Source organism: Drosophila albomicans, chromosome 2R (genome assembly GCF_009650485.2).
Source record: "Drosophila albomicans strain 15112-1751.03 chromosome 2R, ASM965048v2, whole genome shotgun sequence".
Taxonomy (NCBI): Eukaryota; Metazoa; Arthropoda; class Insecta; order Diptera; family Drosophilidae; genus Drosophila; species Drosophila albomicans.
In genome coordinates, this window is record NC_047631.2 from 24,155,054 (window position 1) to 24,181,413 (window position 26,360).

The 26,360-nt window shown below is 36.2% G+C and overlaps 1 protein-coding gene across 5 annotated transcripts in view; it reads left to right on the top strand.

Annotated features, from left to right (window-relative positions):
* LOC117575863 (uncharacterized protein CG43427) overlaps positions 1-26,360 on the top strand; it is a 71,749-nt gene that overhangs the window by 26,326 nt on the left and 19,063 nt on the right. For all 5 annotated transcript variants that reach the window (XR_007955371.1, XR_007955372.1, XM_052007420.1 and 2 more), the window contains 2 exons: positions 6,131-6,186; positions 15,834-15,873. The gene's annotated coding sequence lies outside the window, so the exon portion shown is untranslated. The remainder of the gene's footprint in view (positions 1-6,130; positions 6,187-15,833; positions 15,874-26,360) is intronic.

The window sequence follows — 26,360 nt, forward strand, 5'->3', positions numbered from 1 at the left end:
AAATTAGATGCTAGGGACAACTTTGATACTTATGATGTGGTTAGTGTGATGGCAAATTGAAGGCAAATGTTTTCCTGGCTTTTCTCTTTTAAGTTGTAATATTTTACCACAGAATATTCAAGTTTTGAATAGAGTTAATATCAAATTATATTTCCTGTACTTAATAGATGAATGTCTCCATTACTCTTAGTGCCATCAATCAATATATTTGTAATTTATTTCTGGTTTCATTTAGTTGCATTTGTCCAAAAAAAAGAAGTGATTTGTGTTCCTCGAGATTTATGTTTTCGATGCCTTCTATTCGCCAAAGTTTTGGCGTGTTTCTGCGGCCCTGGCACTAATACTATATATGTACATATATACATGCATTGTTATTGTTTTTATTGTTGTTTCTAGTTGTTGATTTTTGCATTACATTGCAAAATGCAAAACAATGAAACGCCATGAAATCATGGAAACAACAAACACTATGCAACAAAGTACAAGCGCACTACAAATGTGATGATAATTATAATTGTGTGCAGCGAAAATTGCAAACAATACGGCACCGCAAAAATAAAAACAACAACAACAACAACAAGTACAACTAAAATAATAAACAACAGAGCGACGCATAGATTTCCTTTTTGGCTTTTGCTGCTGCTGCTGCTCAGCTGTTAATTTTCTTTTAATTGCCTTTACGCGCGCACTTTTGTTAATTTCCTGCATTACAATTTGATTAATTGTTGTTTCCATTTGCTTCATTTAAATGCACGCACGTAGCGCTATCGTAATTAAAAGCACCATGCCTGGATCTTTTCCGACTCATCTCGCACCGTCTGTGTCCAAGCTTTACGATTGGGTTATTATACAAAAAGTGTATTATAAAAACTGAGTGGAAGCTATTTTCAAAATTCAATTAAATTTAATATTAAAAAGAAAACTGTGAGATAGCGCCACCTATTTTTAGTAAGAGAAGTATTTTTATTAAAATATACCACAAATTACTTAAATATACTGAATTCTATTTCTGGTATATCAATATACTATTATATTCTATTTCTTAGTAAAAAACTAACTTGGGTGGCATTATTAAAGTATACAACAAATATACTGTAGGCTATGTTTGGTATATCAATATACTATTACATTCAAATTATACTAGATTTTCAACCAAAGCAGCCCAAATTTAATTATCGATTGTGTAACTAAAAAAATATCTAAAATATTCGCTGAGTTAGCACAAATATTTCCATGTAATTAAGCCCTGTAAAATACAGGGCATTCCACAGTCGAAGCTTCTTGGCGACGAATCGTAAAACAATACTTGTCTGTTGCCAGTTGTTAAATCGAAAATCGAAAAGAATTTAAATGGGTAAGCTTATGTCATCGAATCACTTTTGTTTTGTGTGAATGAGAGAATGAATGAATAATGCGGCTAAATGTGTTTTATTTTCAAAATTAACTAAACACATGACAAGGCGAATAAAAATTTCAAATTGATGCAACTACAAAAAGTTCGCCCAAAAGAAAAAATAAAATCTTTTGTCATGATATAATGCAGCTGTTCGTTCTCTGTTGATGTTCGTATTTGTATTATTTAGTTGGTTGGCAATGAATTGAAGCCAATTGTGAAATTCCTTGGCTGGTTAAATGATGCATATCTCGTTTTAATTAATTTGTCTCGCAACAGTTGCCCAATAAATCGCTTTAAAAGGTCTCCCATTGTAACAAACATTCCTTAGCAAAATTTTGGGGAAGAATTGTTTGGGAACCTGTTTCAAACGCGCTGGGGAAGAGACAATGAGACAACTTTTGACTAGCTGCAAATTATCGAAATATGCTAATTGGTCTCTTGGCAAGTTTATTGGACAATAATTGTCTTGTATTAGGTTTTAGAACTTCTCTCGGTCTCTCGCCCTTTTGAATCCACCTCAAATTTCATTATGCATGCCCATAAATTATGGCGAAACTGTAAATTATTTGCCAAATTAGATAGATGGCAACTGGTTGGCCTTTTGCTCGACTAACTTATCTTGATCTTCTCTCTTCATGTTCATTGCTGCAATTTTTGTAGATTTCAATCGGCCAGCTTCGATTTTGGAAACCAATTTCTTGTCAAGGCCTTTTCGGCTTCTAGCATTTTGTCTTCTGTTTTTTTTTTGTAATTTGTAAAATTTGGTTTTTTATTAGCTATTTAACATTTTATTATGCCATTAAATTAGCTCCCTGTGGGTTTGAGATCACATCGGTATTAAGCTCCCTTATTATTGTAGTCGATTTGTATTTGAAGGAGTTCTTCGAACTGTTTTCATTTTTGCCATAATGAATGGTAAACTTGACTGTTGGAAACCATTCAATAAGTTGTCTATAAGTAGCCAAGCAAATAAATAGGAAAAACAAAAATAAATTGAAATGCTCGACTAAAAATTACGCTTTAATGTTGGCTAAATAAATAATATTTATGAAATATTGCTTATTTGCGATTTTTCATGTTAGTCTTCATTTTCATGTACTGCTTTTATAGGGTATGAAAAGTAGCAAGCAAACGGAAAAGAAAAGTTTAGAGAAAGAAACGTTGGCCGCCAATTGCCTTTCACATTTCAAAAATTTACAACAAGCCCCAAAAAAAACAGAAAAACAAAATAACCGTTGCCCTGCCACGCCAAAGCTTTACTCTTTAGCCCCTGCCCCCTGGCCCAGTTTAAAGTGTGAATTGCTGTTGAGTTGTTTATAGAATTTATGTTGTTTATTTGTTATGAAGAACTGCGCGTTAGCCGTTCCGTTCTCTCACACACTCGTAAACATTCCAGGCAAATGTGCAACAGCAAAAGCAAATTTATTAATTAAACTTGAAAAAGTCTAAGAGTAGCAAAACGCTAAAATTGTTTACTGAGCAAGCTTGAGGCCACCTGCCAAAATACAAAATACAAGTACATATATGCACATAAATATAGATATTTACTTTTGCTCCCCGCCGAAAATGAAATGCAAAATGCGTAGAATGAAAACGAAAGAAAAAGAATATATAAAAACGATAATGATATGCGGTTGCTCCATTTCAGGGCCATCGGGGGCGTTTCACATTGTATGAACGTGAATGTAGCACAAATCTGTCAAACGCCCTGACAATACATTTTTTTTTAAGCTCTATACAAATTTGTTCACGAAAATGGGAAAACTTTTTTATTGTGGTCGCTTGTGTGTGCATGTGTGTGTATATACAGATATTTTTATTTTCATTGCTGATGTTTTTTATGGCAGATTTTCCGCAAAATAAATAAAATGAATAAACACACAGAATACAGACAACTTTCCGGTCTCAGGGTCAGTCAACATGCTCGTCATGGCATAAAAATAAATACATACATATTAGCAATAAATAAAGGAAAATTGCAGTTTAATTTTTGTCACACATCAACTATTAAATGAAATCCGGCAACAGTAAAGTGATTTTCGGAAATTCGTAAGTCGAAGATCAAGAGAGTGCGATGAATCAAAAGTTGACATTGAAAACGCTGCGTAAATTCGTGAATAGGAAATGCCAAGAGTTTGTTAATGCAACCCAGATAAAATGTAGATTATTTTGTGTATATACTTCGATATCTATATCGTCGTGTTTATCTATCACTTCAGCATATAAAACAATCTTCCTACATGCATATGTTAGTCAAGCCAAATGCATTTGCATAATTTTGTGTTAAAACGTTCAAAGACACCTCTAAGTTTGTTGGCAATAGCAACAATAACAACGAAAAGATATTTAAGTTGAAGTTTAATGACTTTTTGCAGCTTGTTGAAATGAAAAACACAGCATCAACAACAACAACAGCAATAATATATATGACCAAACGTCGCGACGCTCTGAAAGCTTGATTGAGCATTTGTCAATTTCATTTTCGGACGCCATCAATTTTAATGCTATAATATTTCATAATTTTTGTAATTTATGCAATTTGACTCAAAATTTATATGGTGTTCATTAAATTGCCAAAAACTTTTGCCCATAGCTGCAAATTTTGCTATACTTAACGGCAATAGAAGAAGCATATTTTTGCGGTACCTTTTTCTTTTCTTTGGTTATATCATCGAACTATAACATTGGGGGCCAAAAGTTATGAAAGTTTCGTCCGATGATTTGTGGACACCGAAATTGGAGCGCTTAAATGGTCAAAGTGTGTGTCAAATGTGCAATATATAACTTACAAATGCGAAAATCAGAGATTTGACAAACTATAATTATCGTAAATAATAATAAGACGGCAATCAACGAAATTATTGAGATATAAAATACGAGGGTAACAATACATATTTTATATAACAAGCGACGATATATTAGATAAATGGCCAAAAATATGTTTATACTCCCTACACATAAGGAAGAAGGGTATTATAATTTTGAGAATTACTCATCTTCAACCTCATAAAGCCAGGAAGTTAGAGCTGCGATATTTTGTACAAACCATAATGTGAATATGGTATATTTTGCAATTTTCGGTATATTTTCAATGTAATGCTATATCGATATACCAAGTATAACCTTTGGTATATTATAATATTTTTGCGGTATATTAATATGGTATTTTTTAAATAAGATTTTATCGAGTTAGAGCTGCGATATTTGGTTCATACCATAATATCAATATGGTATATCTTGTAATTTTCGGTATATATTCAATGTAATGCTATATCGATATACCAAGTATAACCTTTGGTATATTATATTATTTTTGCGGTATATTAATATGGTATTTTTGACTGCAGTTTTCTTACTCGTTAATAATTGAAAATGTCAATATGGTATATTTTGTAATTTTCGGTATATTTTCAATGTAATTCTATATCGATATACCAAGTATAACCTTTGGTATATTATAGTATTTTTGCGGTATATTAATATGGTATTTTCGACTGCAGCTTTCTTACTTGTTAATAAAAGTGAAATATTAGTTATGTCCAATTTGAAAGCGAGCGCTGAGTCAAAGAACTTTGTATTTTGTTATAGAATAGGTGAGAATTAATTTTGGTTTATCTAACACGTCTGGCAAACATCAAAAAGCGAGAACGATATCAATCTGAAAGCAGCAGAATTATTGCTGCTATGCATAGTAGTATTTTCATGCCACGTAATTGTGTCATGGTTAGATAATCTAAATAACCGTAGAATTTTCACGTATACACAAATTAGCACATTGGAGTGTGAACATTTTCCGAAAGCAACGTTCGTTCTTTTTTCTTCTTTCTGTTAGCTGTAAACTGACAAAAAAAATGTGTATGAAAGCTAATGCCACTTGCAACTGGTACGTCGGTTAGTCAACCCACTAACTGGACAATGGGGCTAAGTAAATTTGAATGTCATTTGCTACAAACAATTTTCTTTTACATGAAACTCTGTTTACTTTTTGAGTTTTTCAATTATTTTTTTGGGTAGGGCACAATCCAAGATAGTTATGAGGAATAACATTTAAGAAATGACAATAAGTTTTTTTTTTGCTTCATTATTTCTTATGATTCTTGTTTATTTCGTTGTTTTTTTCCAGCTCTTTCCCTCTCATTTTACGACAATTAAAGCTAATTTGTGCCATTATTAGGTTTTTGTGCCTATAAAGCAAAAGTTTTCTTTTTATTTGTGAACAGAACTTTGATCTCTCTCTGGCTAAGTTTTATTGTTTTTAAATGATTATTGAATGTCGTTAGCGGTAAACGCTTTATGGGTCAAACAAAAACAAGAAAAAAACAAAAAAATATTGCCTCAATCCTTATGCCAACACCAGTTGCAGTCACTGTGTTTGTTGGGGGGGCTTTAAGGCAACCCGCGAGAGCCGCCTACTGAGCAGTAATTTTTATAAGCACATCTAAAAGCTGTAAATTTATGGCGAAGAGAGCTTAAACTGCTAATTAACTAAATGTTAAATCTATAGCTGCAGGTTAGCCTATGCTAAATGCATTAACTCTTTTAATGGCTTCTTCGTAAATGATGCGCGAACAGCTCAAGAAGTTGCACACAAATCAACGCATCGTAAAAGCAGCTACTTGATACTTGTATTTTGTATATTTGTATAGGAGAGAAGAGGGGAAGAGAACTTGGAAGAGATATGATTATCATAACTTGGAACTAACTAAAACTTTCTTATTTTCATTTCATTTGCAGAACCCAACGAATACTACAAGAAACCTCCTCAGCTGAACCATCACTTTTGAAAAGAGGTAAGCTAACAGTTAAGACAATGAATTACTGAATATTGAATTAAAAATGGAATGCCCCTTGTGGCAGTCATAAGCAAGGGTCGTTAATCAAAAAGGCATATCGGAAAATAAAATGCACAGTTTACAGTCTCACACATGGGGCATTGCATCATTAACGTTGAATCAGTGTGTGCATGGCACGCAGATAGAAGAGGTGTCTAAGCAGATATGTACCTGCCACAAAGTATCTACAAAACTGGCAGGCAAATACAGATACACAGCTAAAGATACAGATGCTTATGTGATGCACTCGTATCTCAATAGTGTGGCGAGTGAAACGGCGTCAAATTGCATTTAAATTGAATGAAATTAATTTGACATGCAAGTTGTGTTGAGTCAACTCAACTCTCTGTCTGTCTATCTGCCTGCCTGCCCGATTGTTGCAGCTTTCAACAAAGCGTTATAGTTACACGTGTATACAGATACAAATTTACAGATGCAGATACGCATATATATCTGACTGCATCTGTGAGATACAAACATAGCAGATGAAAGCAGCGGCGGCTCCTCTTGCACATGTCGAGCAAAAATCAAAATGACAGCCGGGAGAGCACAGGACCGACCGACGACCCAGCCGTGTATTCGATAGATACAATGCTTGTCTTAAGATACATATACATTTATGTGTGTGTGTGTGGGGGATTGCTTATAAATAGCCGCAGAAATGATCTATGCCTAGCTGCCGGGCTGTGCTTGTGTGCCGCTTATAAGATGCTATCTATTCTACCTATATGAAATATTTTTCATCAATTTTCACTTAGAAACGAAAAAAAAGAAAACCGTTTGCCCCGCGTTGCATTTTGCCAATTGCGTAGGCGTCGCTCTAGCTTTAGCTCTCTCTCTCTCTTTCCCCATCTCCATCTCTTTCGCTTTTGCATTTGATTTACTTCATTTATTACACTTTTCTGCCAGCTTTTTCTTAGCTTGGCGTTCCGTTAGGTTCCTTACTCTTGTAATTTCTTAATAAATAATAACACAAAAAAATAAAGCATTTGGCGCCCCAAGTCTTTGGCATCTATTAGATATGTATCTGAGCAATGTCTAGCTAGCAATGACTTTTGTGCTTGCTGCAAATGAATGATTGCTTTTCATTACGTTGCCCCTTTTGTGTTGGTCTTTGATTTGTGCTTGGTCTTTTTGTTTTTGCCTTTGCTTTCTAGACTTTTATACACTCGCCTTTGATCTACAAATTTATTTGTATGTGGGACTGCCGTCTATAATCAGATTGGGTTTGTCATAAGTTCAGCAGCGGAAGGGAATTCTTAATGCATTACTTTACTTTACCCAATTGCTATGTAGGCAGGTCACAACATGATCTATTACCAAATCTGCATAATTTTATTTATGTAGTTTTGCTTTAGATCTGACAGCTAACCTTGTTAACTCCAATGTAGTAGATCTTGTTTAACATTTTATGCAATTACATTTGTACTTTGTAGTGTCTCAATAGTTAATTCAAACCCTATCAGTTAAGGCACAATTATAAAGGTCAGTTTTGCGTGTAACAAGCGCGCCTGCCTCTCTCTCTCTCTCTTTGCTTCTCAGAGTATGCAAATGCCATGCAAAATAAATACTTAAAAGTCAGCGAAGCATGCAAGTTGCCAATGCAATTCATGCAGCCTCCTTTCCCCCTTTCCCCTCGTTGTCCACTGCTTCTCTTGTCTATTCCCTCGATCGTGTAGCGTCTTCGGCGTTTATTCACACGCATAACGCCCAAAATGGCAGCCAAAGTTAACTTGCAACATTCGCATGACAGCGCCACCTAGCGGCCTGTGAAGCGAAGCTGCCCTATTGTATTGTTAGTCTAATCTGTTGCATTACCAGAGGCGTGGCAGAGACATCTATGCCATAATAATACCCTGTTAGGTAAGCGGCATCATGAGAGAGAAAAAATCGGAGTAGATCTTAAATGAGTACCTTTTAATATTATGACAATTTTTATATTACAAAGAGAGATGTTCCTGATCAAGTTCTGAAAATTTCATCATCATATTATTGAAATTTTTTTGCTTATTAATTTGTTTTAAATTTTAATCTTTGAAACTTAGAGAGATATTCTAGGTGATGTTCTGAAAATTGCATGGTAATTGAAGTGTTTTTTGTGCCTGCTAATATTATTACCATTTTTTATATACTTCTAAATAATCATCTTTAACACTTAGAGAGCAAATTCCTTTCCTTAATCATCTTTAACGTTAAGAGAGATATTCCTGTCCATGTTCTGTAAATTTTGTAGTAAATGAAGGGTATTTTTTAGTCATGCACCTGTCTAAGACTAACATTATTACTATTATTTTTTTTGTTTATTTTTTTCTTCTAAATTTTCATCTTTAATATGTTATGCTTGCGGCTGTGTGTGTGTGTGTGTGTTGGTTGTGTGCTGTGTTCGCGTAATCAGGGTGTAACAATTACGCGTCTTGAATTGCGGGTTGCCGAGATACGAGTCGACTCGCTAGATGGCCAGCTAGTAGATACACAGATAGTCAGACATACCTATACCTACAATCTGGCTTGGGTCTCTGTTACAGTCTCTGCCGCGCCCCGTCACGTCTTACGTGTTAGCTGTGCCATAAGTACGAGTATGAGTATGAGTTTGAGTACGAATATGAACGGTGTTCTCATTCATTCGATGCAAGCCAAGACTCAGCTCTCGACTTGAGTCTTGGTCTGTGTTGGCATGCGGAGAGTGCGAATAGTATATGTGAAATAATTTTGAAATAATAGACAAATCAAGCGGCAACAGCAGCGACAGCTCAAGTCACTTGGGGTTGGCCTTTGTATAGATTCTTATTTAATTTCAACATTTTTGTGGTTGCGCTTTTGCATTTGATTGTTTTGCTTCATGCTTAATTAAACGCCATAAACTTGGCTTTTGCCAGCTCGCTAGCTACTCTCGGTAGGCCATAATTTTTTAACGATCTCGCATTAGTTTTACGATTTTAAACCAGAACAACAACAATACCAACGAAATCAAATATTCAATTCAATTTTTTCTGGGTGTTTTTTTTTTTAGAATGTTCAATCGCTAAATAATGAGTACTCTTAACGTGGGTGTGACGCCGCCCCTCCAAATATGCACAGTTAGTTTTATTGCAAATAAAAATGAGAAAAATTACATAAAATTGGTAAAAAAAAACACGTATAACATATACTTGGAAGATAAATGAGCAAATGGCATTTGCGACGTGTTTGTGGTAGGCAAATTGTTGTCTATTATAAACAAATTGCACCAAAATGAACATTTTTTGTATTCAATTTGTTTTTTTGTTTGAGAAAGGAACTGTCAGGGTTGCTGCCCATATGCGATCGATAACTCATGGAATGCAACTGGTGGCTTTGTAACTGTTGAAAAAGGAATGCATAGAAATAAATTCCCAAGAGGTTTTGTCCAAACATAGAAACTTGAATGTGGAATATGGAACAAGACAGCTGCTGTCTCGTTAATGGGATTGATATTGGGGTAAAGTTCAAATTAGAGGAATTTATTATAATAAGGAAACAACAGAGACTTACTCAAGCATATACATATATAAAATACTTTGTGAATAAGTTCAGTTGCACTTAAATTTCTTACAAGTTGCGAATGCAATATCTGAGAAATAAGGTTGCTAAATTTTCTTGGGGATTGCTGCATTCGATAAATTGATATGGGCTGCGATCTTGTGGAGGAAATCCGCCCCTGTTTGTTTAGCCATGTAAAACGAATGATATTAAATCAATTGCTTATCGAGAGACATTCGCAAGCGTAACTCTTTCGAAAATATCGACAACAACACATGACCACATCGACATCGACATCGACAGAGGCAGCAAAACGAAACAAAATTGTTCCACTTCAGTTGGGAAATACAGAAGAACAACAACAGAAACAACATCCAACTCAAACAACAAAAGCAGCACAAACAGCAAATTAACAAAAGCAACAAGCAAAGTAGGGGAAATAATTTTGCGCGATCATTGTGCTGAATCCACTCATTCAATTCTATTTGTGGGTGAATATCCCTCTCTCTGTCTCTCTCTCTCTCTGTGTGTCTCTTTTGCGCTCTCTCCGATCGATTTCTATCTCATTCTGGTTGAGCTTAGTTTTTGCTTTTTCATTTTCAATAGCGACTTTTGCTTAGATCGCAAACAACGACGAGAGAGGGTCGTAATTCAAATGAAATTGAAATTAAGTATTGATTGCAATTGGAACTGCGCACAGTTCAAGCAGACCTCACACACACACACACGTATACACACACACACACATGCACAAGCTTTATATTGCAAATTGAGCAACGGCCATAAATTATAGGCGATATGGCAACGCCATGCGATGCGCACCAGCGAAGGTAGCTATTAAGATGGCCAACAAATCGACAGCAAATGAATGGCAAATGTAACTGGAAATCGCTGCAAATTAACTAAATCAGCAGTTGTTGTGCATAGATACACAGATAGGGGGAAAACAAGAGCAAGAGCGAGTTTGCCAGCGAGTTAGAGACGTGATGCTTCTGACGTGACAGTTTTACAAGCAGTGTGACTGTCAAACAGTCACTTGGCAAGAAAGAATTACAGATAAAACGGTATAAAATATTTATAGAAATGCAATAATAACTAAGCTACAAAATATAATTTACTCTGCAATAAATCTTTTTTAAAATAAGAACATAAATTACAATTATTGATCATACAGTTTGACAAGATAGAAAGAATCAAACAATGTGGTTTTAATAGGCAATTAAATGAATGAATATTAAATTTGCGTATATGTATCTATGATGTTCACTTTTATTCTCAAATGTTTGGCTTTGCCAAATATTTCTCTTTAGTTTAGCATTTAATGCTTTCCCTCTAGCTACGCTCTATCTCAACAACAACAATATGCCATTTTTCATCATCATCCGCCTTCTCTTCCTCTCCCATTCACCCACTGTGCTCTTGCTGTGTTTCTGGCCTTCGTCCATGTGTCACGGTTTCGTAAGCATTGGCTTTGAAATGAGCCCATCAGAGCATCATATTGTACATTCTGCATTGTTGTTGTTGTTATCGTTGTCGTGTTTGTTGCCTGTTGCTATTTTTGGCATCGAGCATTTAACTAATGCATTTGCTTTTAACAAACTTATTTACGAGTAATGAGCAATTGTAATAAAAATATACATGTCTAACAATTTAATGAGGTCGCTTCGCTAGCTTCCTTTCCTTTCGGTCTTTCTTTTTCGTCATTGGGTATTTACAGCATTTTTGTCACTCGCTTTTTGCTAAAAATATGCCAGATATATATCCACATATTTGCAGTACTTTGTGATCTAATCCCTTGCGAATCGGTTACTCACTTTAATTACGTGAGGTGCATAAATGAAACTGGTATCTGATCTAAGCGCATTAGACGATGTTGTCACAGGAAAGGCTGTCAACAGTTGGCAAAGCCTTTCGTACAGTTTGACAGTGACTTTAAGCGCGAGTTGTGGTAACGTAACTTTTCGTAACCGTATTGAGTACCAAGAATAACAATAGAAAATTAAAAAGATAACAAGGTAAAGCAACGTAAACAAGAAGTTGCAACTGCCACTGCCACTGCAACTGCAACTTCAACTGCAACTTATTCGTATGCCTTTCGAGGCGCAAGTTCAAGTGCTCGATGCAACAACAACAACAACAACAAGAACAACAATGACAATGACAAGATCCCCGATCCAAATGAGCATGACAATAAACAGTGACAGCAAACTGTGACTGTGACTCTGTATCCGAGTTTGGGGGCAGCAGCAGCAATCAAGAGTCCCCAAGATGCGGTCACATTAAAGTTATGCCGGCCGGCAGTTTGCTGATTGAAGAGCGAGCCAGCCAAACGGATGAGATGCGAGGGCGGAGGGAGGAGGAAGGTAGGAACCAGAACTAAAACCAGAAATCAGAAACCAAATGCTTAGTCATCGAACTTGGCCTAATGCAAAACAGAGAGAGAACACAAAAACAACAGGCAGCCCAGTGGCTACCGTGACTTCACATCAACAGCAGCCACCGAATGATGATGACTCATCCCTGGCAAAATGTGCTACCAGTTTAGCACAACAACAACAGCAACAACAACACGGAGAAAGAGAACAACACCATCGATGCGAGCGAGCATCATCTATGGATCTCGTCTGGCTGTAGTCGATGTCTATAGAATTGTCGCATCTGCCTGCTGTCCTACTCCACTTCTTGTTGTGTGTGTGCCGGCCCAGAGTTGAGATTTTCAACGCTGTGTTTAGTATTTATGCTCCGTCATGCTTTGGCGCAACGCCCTCAACTGGCAATGCCCTCGAGATACACATGTATCTTATGGATACCTACACACATTCCTTCGTACTTCGTACTTCGTTCGTATTACGTACACCTCTCGTGTGTACGTGTTGTGGTGTACGCTCTCAATTAGTTATTCATATAACGTGCTAAAAAAAAAAGAAGAAAATCACAAAGCTTACAAAAGAGTTGCAAAAAAAAATCCTGTTGTTGATTAAGGCCCGCATGCATTGGTCGGCTACTTACCCGACTGTCTGGGCATGGGGTAAACTCAGAACTCATCCTTTTCGCCATACAACCATACACAACAACACATTGTGTTTGCTGTCTGCCTGCTTTGACAAAACTTTGCATGTCATGTTGTCATTATGTATGATGGTTCCTTTACCCTTATCCCTTAACCATGTGCCTCTGCCTAAAGCCTATGCTCGAACTCCTCACAAGCCCTGACATTGTTTGTCTACTACTTTGGTCGCCTCGTCCCGTCTCGTCTCGTCTCGTGGCAGTCGCGTCCCGGATATTCATAGACATTATATGTAAGCACTTATCATCGTATTAGGCTTCACGCCTTTTGTCTCTCAGCACCAGCTCGACGATAGGCTTTAATGCCAATGCCGCGCTGTTTGCTGTTTGCTCAGCTCATCTGCTCGGCTGCTCAGCTATGGTTAAATACATTTTCTGTTTGGCTTTTGTTAGCCTATTAACGTTGTCATAAGAGTGCTTGTATCCTAACTCCGCTTGCACTAAATATTTGAATTCAAAATGCTTACTCGGAGTTATTCAAATTTACTTCATCGTTAACCTATTTCCTGCGCTATCCTAACATAAAAAAAGGGGAAATATTTCTTCAATTCAAAATGTTTACTCTGAAAATTTTAAATTTTCAAATTTCCTCCTTTGTTTACCTATTTCCTTCGCTATCTCAACATAATAAAAAGTGATATATTTCTTTAAAAACTGAAGACTACATATAAGGATTTTAATTTATACATTTTATTGAATTCTTCTTTTAGCTTATTTAAAATTGAATTTTCAGTTAATAGTTAGACAAGTTAATTACTGTTCATTACACCTTTTTAATAGCAGACTTCAACTTGGTTTAATTGCTTAAAGTTTTACCAAATACTAGCTCTATATTTTCTTCTTCTATACGCCTCTTTGTAACTTTCCTTTGGCAGCTTGAACTAGAAACGAGTGTAACAATGTTTTAAATGCAGCTTTTAAGCTAAGCTGATATTGGTCTAATTGAATTGTATGCGGATGCGAGCAGTGATTATCAAACTGTAATTGCTGTCTGTCAAATTGCAGTCGCATCGCCGTCAAACTGTCAACACTTAAGTGGCAGTTAAACTGTAGCAGCGCATGTCAAACCACCGGCAGACAAATCAAGATGAACACTAATGAAATTCTTGTCTTCGTTGTTGTTGTGGATGTTGTTGCTGCCGCTTCACCAATCAATTCGAGTTGTGTTATAAACCAAACTCTGGTTCTATTCGTTGTGCATATTTCAATTGATCTTATGAGTCAAGCTACCATGTTTAGACATAAATCGACGTTCTCTAAGCCAAAATCGAAAACTGGTCAGGAAGCGAGAGAGCGGGGTGGGGCGCAAAATGGAGCCAGACAGTGGGTCGTATGAGTGATGTCTTTGCTTTGGCGCAGAACAAAATGAATACGAAAAAAAAGAGAGGAGAGAATTCTCGAGGTCAGCCACTTTTGTTGCGGACAAACCAACCAACTAACCACCTCATTCTTCGCCCCGTTTCCCTCTTTTTTAAACTGTTAAGCTACCTGTTGTCGTTGTTGTTGTTGTTGTTGTTGATGGTGCTATTCTCAGGCACTCTTGACCAACATAAACTCGCATCATTATAAACATACATAAAGAACTATAGCGATCATGGGTATTAGAACTTTATGAAGACGTTTGCGACGCTGCTAAAAAAAAATATGAAAAAAATGCGAATGGCAAAAGGATTTGCATTTAAATTATTATAGAATTCAAAAGCACAATTTGTAGTTCAAAATTGGAACAAATTTTATTATTTATGTGTTTGTGTGTTGAATACCCTAACACCGTTCTAATAGTCTAAGCTTTTTTCTTTTGCTTGTTCTCTGTGCTGCCTTCGCTGTCCGGTTTCGCAAACGTTGCAGTTGCTGTTGCTTTAGCTGCTGCTGTTGCTGTTGTTGCTGATGTTGCTCTCGTGTGTGGTTTTTACTTAATTTACTTTACTGTTATGTTTTGGCTTTCCGCTTGTTAGGCAAGCAACAGCAGCCTCAGCAGCCGTGGCAATTGGATGTGTGTATCTGTCAGATACTTTTGCTGATTCTATGTGCAACTTTTTCGATGCAGTCGCTGTTGCTGTTGCTGTGGCTGCTGCTGCGTCGTCTACACTTGACATTTTCTGGGTGTGCTGAGGCGTGGGCATGCCACACACACACACACATAACATAACATACATACAAGACAAGATAATTTCATAACTGATCCGTCATGCCAAACGTGGCAGCAACATAAATAATATAAACTTTAATCTCGAATTAAATGCCAAAGGTTAATGCCAACAAATTTGTACACAAAACCACTTAATAGTTTGTTGTCTTTTTTTGTGGTTTTTGTATCGACCACTTGTTATTATTTCACATATTTCTGTTTAGGTCAATCTCACAGTTATGCAATCGATTTATACTTGTGTTTTTCTTTTTTCTTCCACACTTTTTTTTTCTTTTTCATTACGTATACGACACATGTTCGTATGTTCCACTCTGTTTCTGTGTGTCTGTCTTTGTTTTGTTTGTCTTTGTAATTATCAACGCCATAAAAAATTAATACGTACGAGCTTAAATCAATAACGCATTTCGTTGTTGTTTTTACTTTTGAGTGAGTTGCGTGTGTTGATTTTATATCTTTGATTTTTATTGGTGCATCCATTTCGTACACCTTCTACTTAAAGAAGTGACGACAACACGACAAAGAGGCCTCTTTATTGTAGCTATTTGATATTAGAAGCATGGCACAGATTGCCCCTTCGACACTATATATAGTAAGTATATGGGTTAGGGTGTCATAATCGGATGACCTTATGCCATAGGCCTCTAAGTTTGGTCAAGCAATGACCCAAATATATGTTGTAAGCCTTTTGAAATGGGCAATAAATTCGTTGCAGTCACACTTGTTGACACGCTGTGCGTAAACAACGAAATAATCAAGTCATTTGGGAAATGAATCAATGCAGTCGTGAGGTGATTAGATAACTGAAATAATTTTAAAGAGATTTACTATAAGAAAATGTTAAGAATTTTCGTTGATTAATTACTATACAAACATTTTTCATTTATCTTTGCAGAAACGTAAAATATTGACAATAAAATAATTAGCACAAATTGGTAAGTTAATACAAGTTCTCTCTATGGGTTAAGTCTATCCAGTCAGCATCATTTATCACCGTGTTCTTGGCAACTTTTGCAATCGTTTCGCCATTACAAAACAACTTGAATTGTGCCAAAAGAAGCCAAGTTGTCATTGCATAACCATAAACAACAACTTAATTAACATTTGCTATGCGACTTTTTTTTTATTTGCAACTTACAAAAACAAAAAAAGCATTGAAACAAAAAAGAAACCGGCAGCGTAGCTCATATAAAAAGTAGTCAACGACTTCCGTTGCCAAAGTGCAGCCAACACTTTGAAGCACGAGGTGTCTTAAGACCAACTTTGAGAGTTGCTCGAACTGCATATGGCTAAAAAAAAAAAAACGAAGAAAATTAAACAAATAAACAGCAGACCGGGACGATTTCCGTTTTGATAAAACAGCTAGCTTTTTAATTGCAATAGACGAATTGACAAAAAACAACAACAGCAACTCCAACGAAAGACAGTTATGAAAGAGACAAAAAAGGGGTTTATTTAATTGTCACAGCAATTGGCTGTGAGTAGGCGTCGGGCCTAAAAAAGCAACCAGCCAATAAGTGGGGTGCTTTTTTTCTTTTTTAATTTATTTTGATGAATTGTTGTATACTCTATAAAAATGCAAAGTGTGGGAAAGCAGAAAAAACAAGTAGAAAAGCAACAGTGGAGTATTAAAAAAGGCAAAACAGCGGCATTATTCTTATAGTATACCACTAGAATACTAAAATATACCGAAGGCTATGTATGGTATGTTGGCATAGTAATACATTCAATTTATACCATTCTATTTTGTATTGGATGGTATATACCAGCTAGTATATTGATAGAATGCTAGCTATATATGCTAGAATGGTATAATTTGAATGTATTACTATGCCAATATACCATATATGCCAATATACCATATATAGCAATACATTAAAAATATACCACAGAGTACAAAATATACCATATTGTAAGCCAAACCAACTATGACCCTTAGTAAGTAGGCTTCACATACATTTCCTGAAGGAACAAAGATATAATACTCTTCTACCCTATGGGTATGGGTAGTGGGTATAAAAATATCAAGCTGGGATATTTTTAAAACTTTTTCTTTTTGAGGAATTAGCTGAGGATTTAAAGTATTTCAAAGTTGATCATTTACCAATTTATTATAGCTAGCAAAGCATTGAGCTTTTTGTGCTATGGTTTCTATTTATGGTCAAACACTCAGCATTTTTTTTTTATGTTTTTTGCTGTAAAACTCAAAAAAGGCATATATGTAAATAAATGGGAAATGCATCATGGCACAGATTTGCATTTTGGCTTGGCCAAGTTCTGCAGTTAACCCTTTTAAAAATAGAATATATATATTTTTTGTATGTACGGGCATTTAATTTATATTCTATTATCATAATGTGCACACAATTGCCTGGGAGCATGTTGTGCCAAGGCATGGCCTGGCACATGGCTCAGTTCATAGCCTAATTGGAATTGACGATCGAGTGAATGGCCGACAGCAATTAGCGTAACGCCTGGACGCGCCCATATTCAATCCGGAGCGGTCCGAACCGGACCCGGGACCAAAGGGGCAGCCAGCATTCAGCACCCGGCACTGGCACCCAACATAAAATCATTGCCCCAAACAATGAACATTTTATGCTTATGCTTATGCTTGTTGTTGCTGTTGGTTCTATGAACGCCAGCGAAGCGCATTAAAAACTAAAGTTTAGTTAGCGCATCTGTTGCACATGTGCGGGGCGTGGCATGTGGCATGTGGAGGCAGCTAACGATTCCATGCTGCTGCTCACATTAATGGTTCATTCTCTGCTGTTGTTGTTGTTGCTGTTGTTGTTCTCTGGGTAGGCTGGCAACATTTGTGGACTATTTGTAACCCGGAGGCACATAAATATATAAATACATCTTTTTTTTTGCCGCTGCCGTTGCCGCTGCGTATCTCAGCCACATACAAACGGCGACATTAACCTCAAAACCTTAACATATAAGCGAAGTAGAAAAAGAGGGAACGATGACGAAGTGAGAGAGCAAGAAACACAGCCTACGCATGCGCTGATTTGTTTTGCTTTTCTTTACCTTTTTTTTTATTTTTTTTTTTTGCTGGGCTTTTGTTGTAATGCGAATATCTTGAGAGGCGGCAGACAAAGCGCTAAAATGAAGCTAATGACGAAGCGTGAATGCTCTTTGCACATTGATTTTCTATATGGTCATAGTATTGGCGATTGACAGACAATGACCGAGGATGACTGGTGTCAAATCCATCCATATAGACCATTAATTGATGAGGCGCTCTTTTTGTGTAAGTCATACTCGGGGAAGAGTCGAGCCGAGTGATTGAAGCTGTCTGTCAGTTGGACAATGAAAAGCGAGAAGAAAGATTAGAATTGGCTAAAAGGGTCAAGGCTGCGCTGGTGATGAAGATTTCTAACACCATTTAAGATGAAGATTGAGGAATTATAAAGGAATAATAACTTTCTATCGATCGTTTTGTTTTATGATTTCAACAACCTTTTAAAACCATTAATGGAAATGATTTGGGAATAATAAAGGAATAATGACTTTCTATCGTTTGTTAGCTTTATAGTTTCAACAACTTTAAAGAACCATTTAAGGAAAAGATTTAGTAATATTGAAGGAGTAAAGACTTTCTATCGTTTGTTAGCTTTATATTTATAAACAGCTTTAAGAAGCATTTAAGGGAATACGATGGGAATATCAAATCCCTATCGATTGTTTAGTTTGACAGTTTCCAAAGCCAATTAAGGAGAAGAAATTTCTATTGATTGATCATTTAAACATAATTATTGCAGAATAATACATTTTTTTTAGTATTTTATCATTGTAATTGAAACAGTTTTCTATAATAATTTAAGCATATTTTTTGGTTTATATAACATCAAGAATTTGGGACTAACAAATTAATATTTTTCTATTCAAATTCTTTATGATTTGATGTCAGCATAACAAAAGCATAGTCAAACTTCCTTTATTTCATTTATTTAAATGTATTTATAGTTACATTAAAATATGTTTGAATATTCCTTTCTTTTCAATGTCGAAATATGATCGACTCCTGTTCAGTTGTCTGCTAGGTGATGAGCGTGTGTCTTGAAGGGTATAAGGCAGACCTCAACATTCCGACACACACTTGAAGTGTTCTTAACATATTTTAATTGAGCGTGAGGGAGGGCGAGTGCCTTGGAGGGCGGTTAGGTTGGCAAAGGGGGAAGGGAAGGGGGAAAAGGGGGGCGGGGGCACCGCGTCTTTGGGGCGTGTTTGCTTGTGGTTTACCTGGGTGGGTGTGTACGAATTTAAATTTTTAACATGTAACTCATTTTTAATGCAAATAATATAATATTTTCTTGTAGTTGCTGTTGTTGCTCATTCGCGTGCAGCTTGTGGCAGGGGCAACCACAACAATAACAACAACAGCAGCGAGGAGTTATAGCAGACACGCGAAATGGGTCAGGCCTCTGGCGACTCTGCTGTTTTTTTTTGGAGACTGAAAAGTGAGCGTGGCAAGCAGCAGCAGCAGCAGATTGATTAAATAACCAAGAACTGTTAGCCTTTTGTGGTTGCTGCTGCTGTTGTTGTTGTTGTTGTTAATATTCTTGTTATTAATGAAGAAATTTGACAGCTTTAACATTGGTCTTATTGCGGGGCGTTGCTGATGGTTCTTGAACTGCGCGGCGGCTAATGAAGTGAATTGCTGAATATCAAATATACACAATAATGGAGAAGTACTCTCGTACTTTTACCGAAACAGATGCTGGCAATTTGCAGCAGCTTGCAACAGTTGGCGCAACATGCAAATGCCTTTGCCACATGCACAAGACACTCAAAGCGAAAACGAAACGAAAATTGAAAACAAATTGCACGAATTGTTTGATTTGCAGCTTAGAATGCAAATGCTGCAGTTTGCAGATACAAAGAGAGAGATACAAAAGCGAAGGCAGCTCCAGTTGCAGTTGTTACCCTGTAAACTTTGGATTGATAAGCTGTAAATGTTGTTTAAACTATCAACAAATACTTATTATTTTAGGAATTAAACTTCCTTAATTTTCATGTATTTTTATGCGTGTAATTTATGTTGTAAATGTAATGAGTATCTCTTAGTTGATCACTATCTGCCACTTCAATCAGCATTTTTTTTTCACTGTACACATTTGCAGCTGATTTGGCACATTTGCAACTGCCTCTCACTCTATTTCCATTGCCTGGCTATCTGGCTATCGCAAAAGATACAGATACAGCTACAGATGCCAATGCCAATACAGATACGTTGTGAATGTATCTGTATCTCAAATGAACGTGTATGTCGCACAAACAGTTACAAATTGCAATGAAGAATGTGCCAGTGATAAGTCAATAACTGTGATTAAATAACAAACAACAGAGTCACAAAACAAAAACAAAAAATACATTGGCCATCAGATGCAATCATGCACTGATTTGTATCTCTAAGTACTTGTATCTTGTAGTTATATTGGGTATTTGCTTGGTATCTACTGTCTACTGTCGACAGTTAGCGAAAGTGCACAAAGCAAGTGGTCTTATCGATGTTGAAATTGAAATGTTAATGAACTGAAAATTTTGCGTGTCGAATTCGTCGATTGTCGATTGTTGAGAGCCAGAAGCAAACTGATTGTAACTCCCGATACAATGATATCGAGAAAGAAAAAATACAAAACCAAACCAAACTAATAGAAATGCTGAAATACCAAGCAAGATTGTTGATTGTTCAATTCGAAAGGTAACAGCTACAGCTACAACTACAATAAATGCCCAACATCATTTCACACTTCACTTTCCATTTTTGTTGATGCCCGAATTACACAAAAAAAAAACAAGAAGAAGAAAAATATACATTTCAATTAATGCAGCTAATAATGACTTTGGCCAAAAAATGAAAGAAAGAAAATGCTGAAAATGTATAAAAAATAATTTATAATTTAATCACGAATACATTTTCATATCTCTCTTATGCTCGTCATTTCAGATTCCAATTGTTTTTGCAAGCGCCAAAAATAGTTTTCATGACTAAATTATTTTTTGTTTTTATTATTACTATTTCTCTGTTTATTTTATATTTTTGTTTTTGCTTATTTTTGCTTTGTTTATGTTGATAGCGTTGCGTTTGACACGTTTTTTGTATTGCACTTGAATTCGCTGATTGTTGTTGTTGTAAGGTCTTCAAATATGAATGGAAAATTCACTTAAAGTCGTTTGATCATGATTATCGTGAGTCTTATAATGATTTATATGCCATCATTTAACACCTTCGATATAATTTAAAGCCATTTTTGGTCATCACTTTTGGCCTGATTGCTAAAAATATGCGAAAATGTTTCGTGAATTCTTTGTTGCAGTTGTTTAGAAGCTCAAGTCGCAATTTGTAAACATTTATTTTTGTCCGTGTTTAAGTGTGAAATTAACCACTTTTTGTTAATTCTAACAATTAAGAAGCCAAAACGCTGCGAATCGTTTAATTGGTTTGTTTTTCTTGTTGTACACAAATTAAGCTTAATTTGACTCAAAAGTGAAATCGAGACAATTTTTTTTAGCATGTCATAATCTTTGTCATTTAGCATTCAGTTTTTTGTAGACTACTTAAAATGATTTAGCTGCATTCTCTCATTAGTAATGTCATTAAATAACTAAATTGAATGGGTAAAAGTTGAAATATAAATAAATGCTCAATTTATATTAAAAATTCTTTAAGGAACTTGAAGAAAATACATTAAATTGAAATCTTAATTATGCGTTTGCAATTAATCGAAACGTGTGGAAGCCGTTTACGACTTTCCCTATTTTATATTATCAGATCACGTTTAAAGCACTTTAAACCCGAAATCTGTAAATGGTAAATACAACACGGTCAGTAGTTGTTCCTTCAAGCTGATCGTTGAACCACTTTAAAAACCACTTGATTATGACACAACTTTGACAACTAGCAACTGTGGCATCAAATGTAATGTAAACACAAGTGAAAATAATGTGAATTGGTAACTGCATCTCTTATGTTATGTGTATGTGTGAGTGTGGTTACATTTCGTCGTGCTACCAAATAACTGAAATTCATTCATGCGCAATGCATGAACGTTGCTTTTTGGGTTGTTGTCTCGATTGAATTGGACATAGATTCACTGTCCACTCGGACTCAGTGGTTGCTCTCTCAGTGAGTGACTCTGACTGATGGTTGCACATCAACATCAACGTCAACAACAACAGCAGCAACAACAACAACAACCAAGACAACGACAAGCGCAACGGCGACACTTTCAATTGCACGCCTTCGAACTCGGTCGCACTTTCTCGCCTGGCGGTTGGGGTTGCGCTTTGATTTTTTTTCTATCTTTTTTTTTTATTTTTATGGCTTCTTTTGGCGCTACAATTTGAATGTCATTAGTGTCAGCTCTCGGGCGACTCGAAGCTAACGGAGCTGAGAGCTGCGAGCTGCCCACAACGGCGTGACAGACCGCAGCCAACGTGCCACGCCTACTTCAGTATATACTCTGGCAGAGGAGTTGGCATCTTGATGTTGTCGCATAGTGGAATGTATAATTATGGTAATAGCTGATAGAATATGCTAACGATAGTACACGATAGTTTCAGATAGAGTGTGATAGTTAGCTTGTTAGATATTATAATTATATATGTATATTCATATTTGTTACTTTTTAAGCCGTCAAACTTAATATTCATTACTCTCAGAATGTCCACTCTACAATAGCTGATGGAATATGCTAACGATAGTACACGATAGTTTCACTTAGAGTGTGATACTTCGCTTGTTAGATATTATAATTATATATATTCATTGTGATTGTCGAGTTCGTTGTAGCAAACATCTTTTGTCACTTTTTAAGCCAAACTTAATATTCGTTAGTCTCAGAGTGTCCACTCTATAATAGCTGATGGAATCTGCTAACGATAGTATACGATAGTTTCAGATACAGTGTGATACTTGAGACTCTTTGCTTGTTAGATATTATAATTGTATATATTCATTGTGATTGTTGTCGAGTTGATTGTCGCATAGTTTGCAAACATCTTTTATCACGTTTTAAGCCGTCAAACGTAATATTTATTACTCTCTGAGTGTCAAGTCTATAATAGCTGATGGAATATGCTAACGATAGTATACGATAGTTTCACGTAGATTGTGATACTTGAACAACTTTACTTGTTATATATTATAATTATATATATTCATTGTGATTGTCGTACATCTTTTGTCACTTTTTTTAAGCCAAACTTAATATTCATTACTCTCAGAGTGTCAACTCTAAAATTTCGTTTGTTATTTAGTGTATTATCATTTAGTAAAGTTGATCTTGTTCACACAATAACGTGGACAATCGGTAGCCAGTTTTTTGTTGAATGCAATTTTAAATTTGAAGTCACGTTAAGCATTTATTACAATGTCATTTTCACTTGGTCGCTGAACACTTTTACTGTGTCACGCCAACCAACAAAAACAAAAAATAAAATAAATACAAAGAGACAACTGCGATTGCTTCCCCCCTTCCATTTTGCCCCACTTTTCCATTGTTACCGAATCTCCGAAAGTGTCGTCAGTGCCATGTTAATTTACTCGATCATTAACACCGCCTCGAAAAGCTTATCTAAGACTTCAACCTCAACTGGCTGGCAACTTAAAGGTCTGAACTACTGTTATTACCCCCTTATTGTTTGGTAGTAAGTAGTTTCCTTGGGCATTGGCAAACAAGGCAGCTCCATTGTGTTCGTTCTCTCGTTCGCTCTCCACAGTGAAAATAGTCATAATCTCTATGCTTTGGCTCATACTTAAAGTGTAATGCCGCTTTGCGTTATGATTTCACTTGGCCGATAAGCTAATATGCTTCTTGCTCGTTGGATTCAAATCGTAGATAAATATTTAATTAGGCTTTTTTTCTGAGTTTTAATGTTTCGGCGCCAGAGGGTTCTACGCTCCTTAACACCACAATGGAATTTGGTTTGCAGTCGCTTTGAAAGATTGAAAGATTTCCAAAACAAAACTTAAGGGGGGAAAAAACATTACGATTTTTATAATAATAGAACTCGTTTGTTTTGTGGGAGGTTAAAATTAATAATGACTAGAATGGCGTCTTGGCCTAGAGCTGAGTAAAAAACTAAAACAATTAACACAATATTAAATAATTATGGCGTACAATCGACAAAAATGTTAAGATCTAAATGCGGGGTTTTGTAGATAAAATATGTGGTAAACTGTAGTTATTAAGTTGGATTTCCTATAAGCTTTGTCCAAGCAGCTTAAAGTGTGTGGTTTCTTAAACAATTAGCTGAGCCTTGTCGTTTTGCCTTAATATGTTTTGTTTTAACTGATTTTGCTTATTGCATATTAACGCATTGCATGATGCAACTTCAAAGCCTTGCCATTGTGCAGCAGACTGCGGCATGCGACATGTGGCATGCGTCATACGGCGCTTTGGGTTTGCCTTTGATGTTGTTGTTGTTAGTTATGCGAATGCGGCCGTTGCTTTCAACTCTTTGTCGTCCAGCTGTTAATGCTGCTAATTAGCTAAAGGAAAGCACTGCGGCTCAAGACAATTGCTGGGCATTTATTCGCTGTCGCCAGTTGTTATACCCTGTATGAGAGGGGTATATGAGTTAGTCGAAGAATGTTTTTTATGTACCTTAACAGAGACGAATCATAGAGCAACGCAAAGTCGTTCACCTCTTGTGGGTTTTATATCAATTAATTCAGCGCCTGGCAGACGCACATCTTGATACAATTTGTAGCTAAACGTCGGCATCTGGGTTCTATGTATCTTCTTCTCTCTTTTTTTTTATTAGTTTTTAGTTAGAAGAAAGAGAGTGTATTCAGGAGTATAAGTGGAGGGGATCTCTTTACTTGAGTTATGTTTGCCGCCAAAGATCTTTGGCTTGGTTGGCTTGTTGCGCTTAGGCGCCTTTGGCTTTAAGTGGTTTACTTGCCATTTTTATATAATTATCATTTTGCAGTTAATAATTACTGCTAATATCTGCGCGCTCTCTTCTTCTCTTCTCTTCTCTTGCCACACACATTGGAAAGTTGCCGCGTGTCTTACATAAAAAGACAACTTAAGTTTAGTTTGAGTTAAATTGAAATTATTGCAATTAGTTTGTTGCTTGGTTGGTTAGTCGCTTGATTGCTTGCTTAGTTGATTGGTTACTCGGTTAGCTGGTCTGCATATGGTACACAAAGTAAATGCTTATTGTCGTCGACAACTGTTACATGCACTTTGTGTCTGTATGTATGTGTGTCCCCTCCTCACTCCCTCCCATCCCATTTAATTATTACAATTTGAAAGTTTTGCTTTAATTGTTGTTTGGCCTTTTAGTTGCAGTTATCTCAGCATCAACAGCTGCATTTTTATATGCAAATTAGCTGAGCACACACACACAGACACAAACGTTGCATTTATGCTCACGTTGATTATCATCCTCTCGGTGTTGAAAAGCCTTGGCATATGTGCTGATAACATTGCATTGCCGTAAAGCTGACAGCCCAGCCTAAGAAATATTTACCGAGAGAGAAGTGTGATCGCCACCACCATCATCATCATCGTAGTCAGCATCTTTAGCCAAGCAATCCCCATTAAAACTTGTTTTTCCTGGAATGCCATGCAAAACTTGACAACTCTAATAGATCAGCGAAAAGAATGACAGCGTCGAGCAGATCAACAAAGGATGATTAGCTCATCTTAGATCTAGGAATAGGCTACAGCGACAATGATTAATGACACCGTCAACTTCTCAACGATTTCAACTACATAAATTTTATGGACAGCTGTTCTTTGCAATGTCATTACTTTCACTCAACTCTGAAGTATCTTAAAACGTGCTTTAATTCGCATAAGCCAGCTCATTATTCAGCTCACATTGCGTTCAACAGTTCCAACCTGCTCCTCCCCCTCGTCAGCTGCTTTTTTTTCACTTTCTGTTTCTGTTTCTGGACATTACAACTGTCACTTTATAGCAGCTTAATTGTGATAGATCTTAAAATGTCTTTTATACGCCTTCGCTGTCTGTTCGCCTCCATCTCCTGTGAATCGACCTCTCGAACCTTTTGAACTCGCTCAAAAAAAGAAGCAACGACAACTTTCTAAAGGCCACGCGCTCTTTGCAACTGACAGCAAGACAATCTAGCAGTGCTCTAGTTGGGTATGCTAGACTCAGAGATACTTTTTAATTGATAATTTATTGAATATTTCGTATTACTTTTATACAAATCGAAGCTAAGAAGTATAAATTTATTTCTTTACTCAGCTGCCTCTTTCGTTGTCATTACCCATCATTAAATACAGGGTATACGTTTCTATGGTATTAATAAACAAGCTCGATTACAAGAGGCGGTCGCTAAGAACTGAGAAAATAATACTTAATTATTAATTAGTAGGAGGGCATAAAAAGCGTAACAAAACGATCAAAAAATACCGGGTCACATACTAAAGAAGCG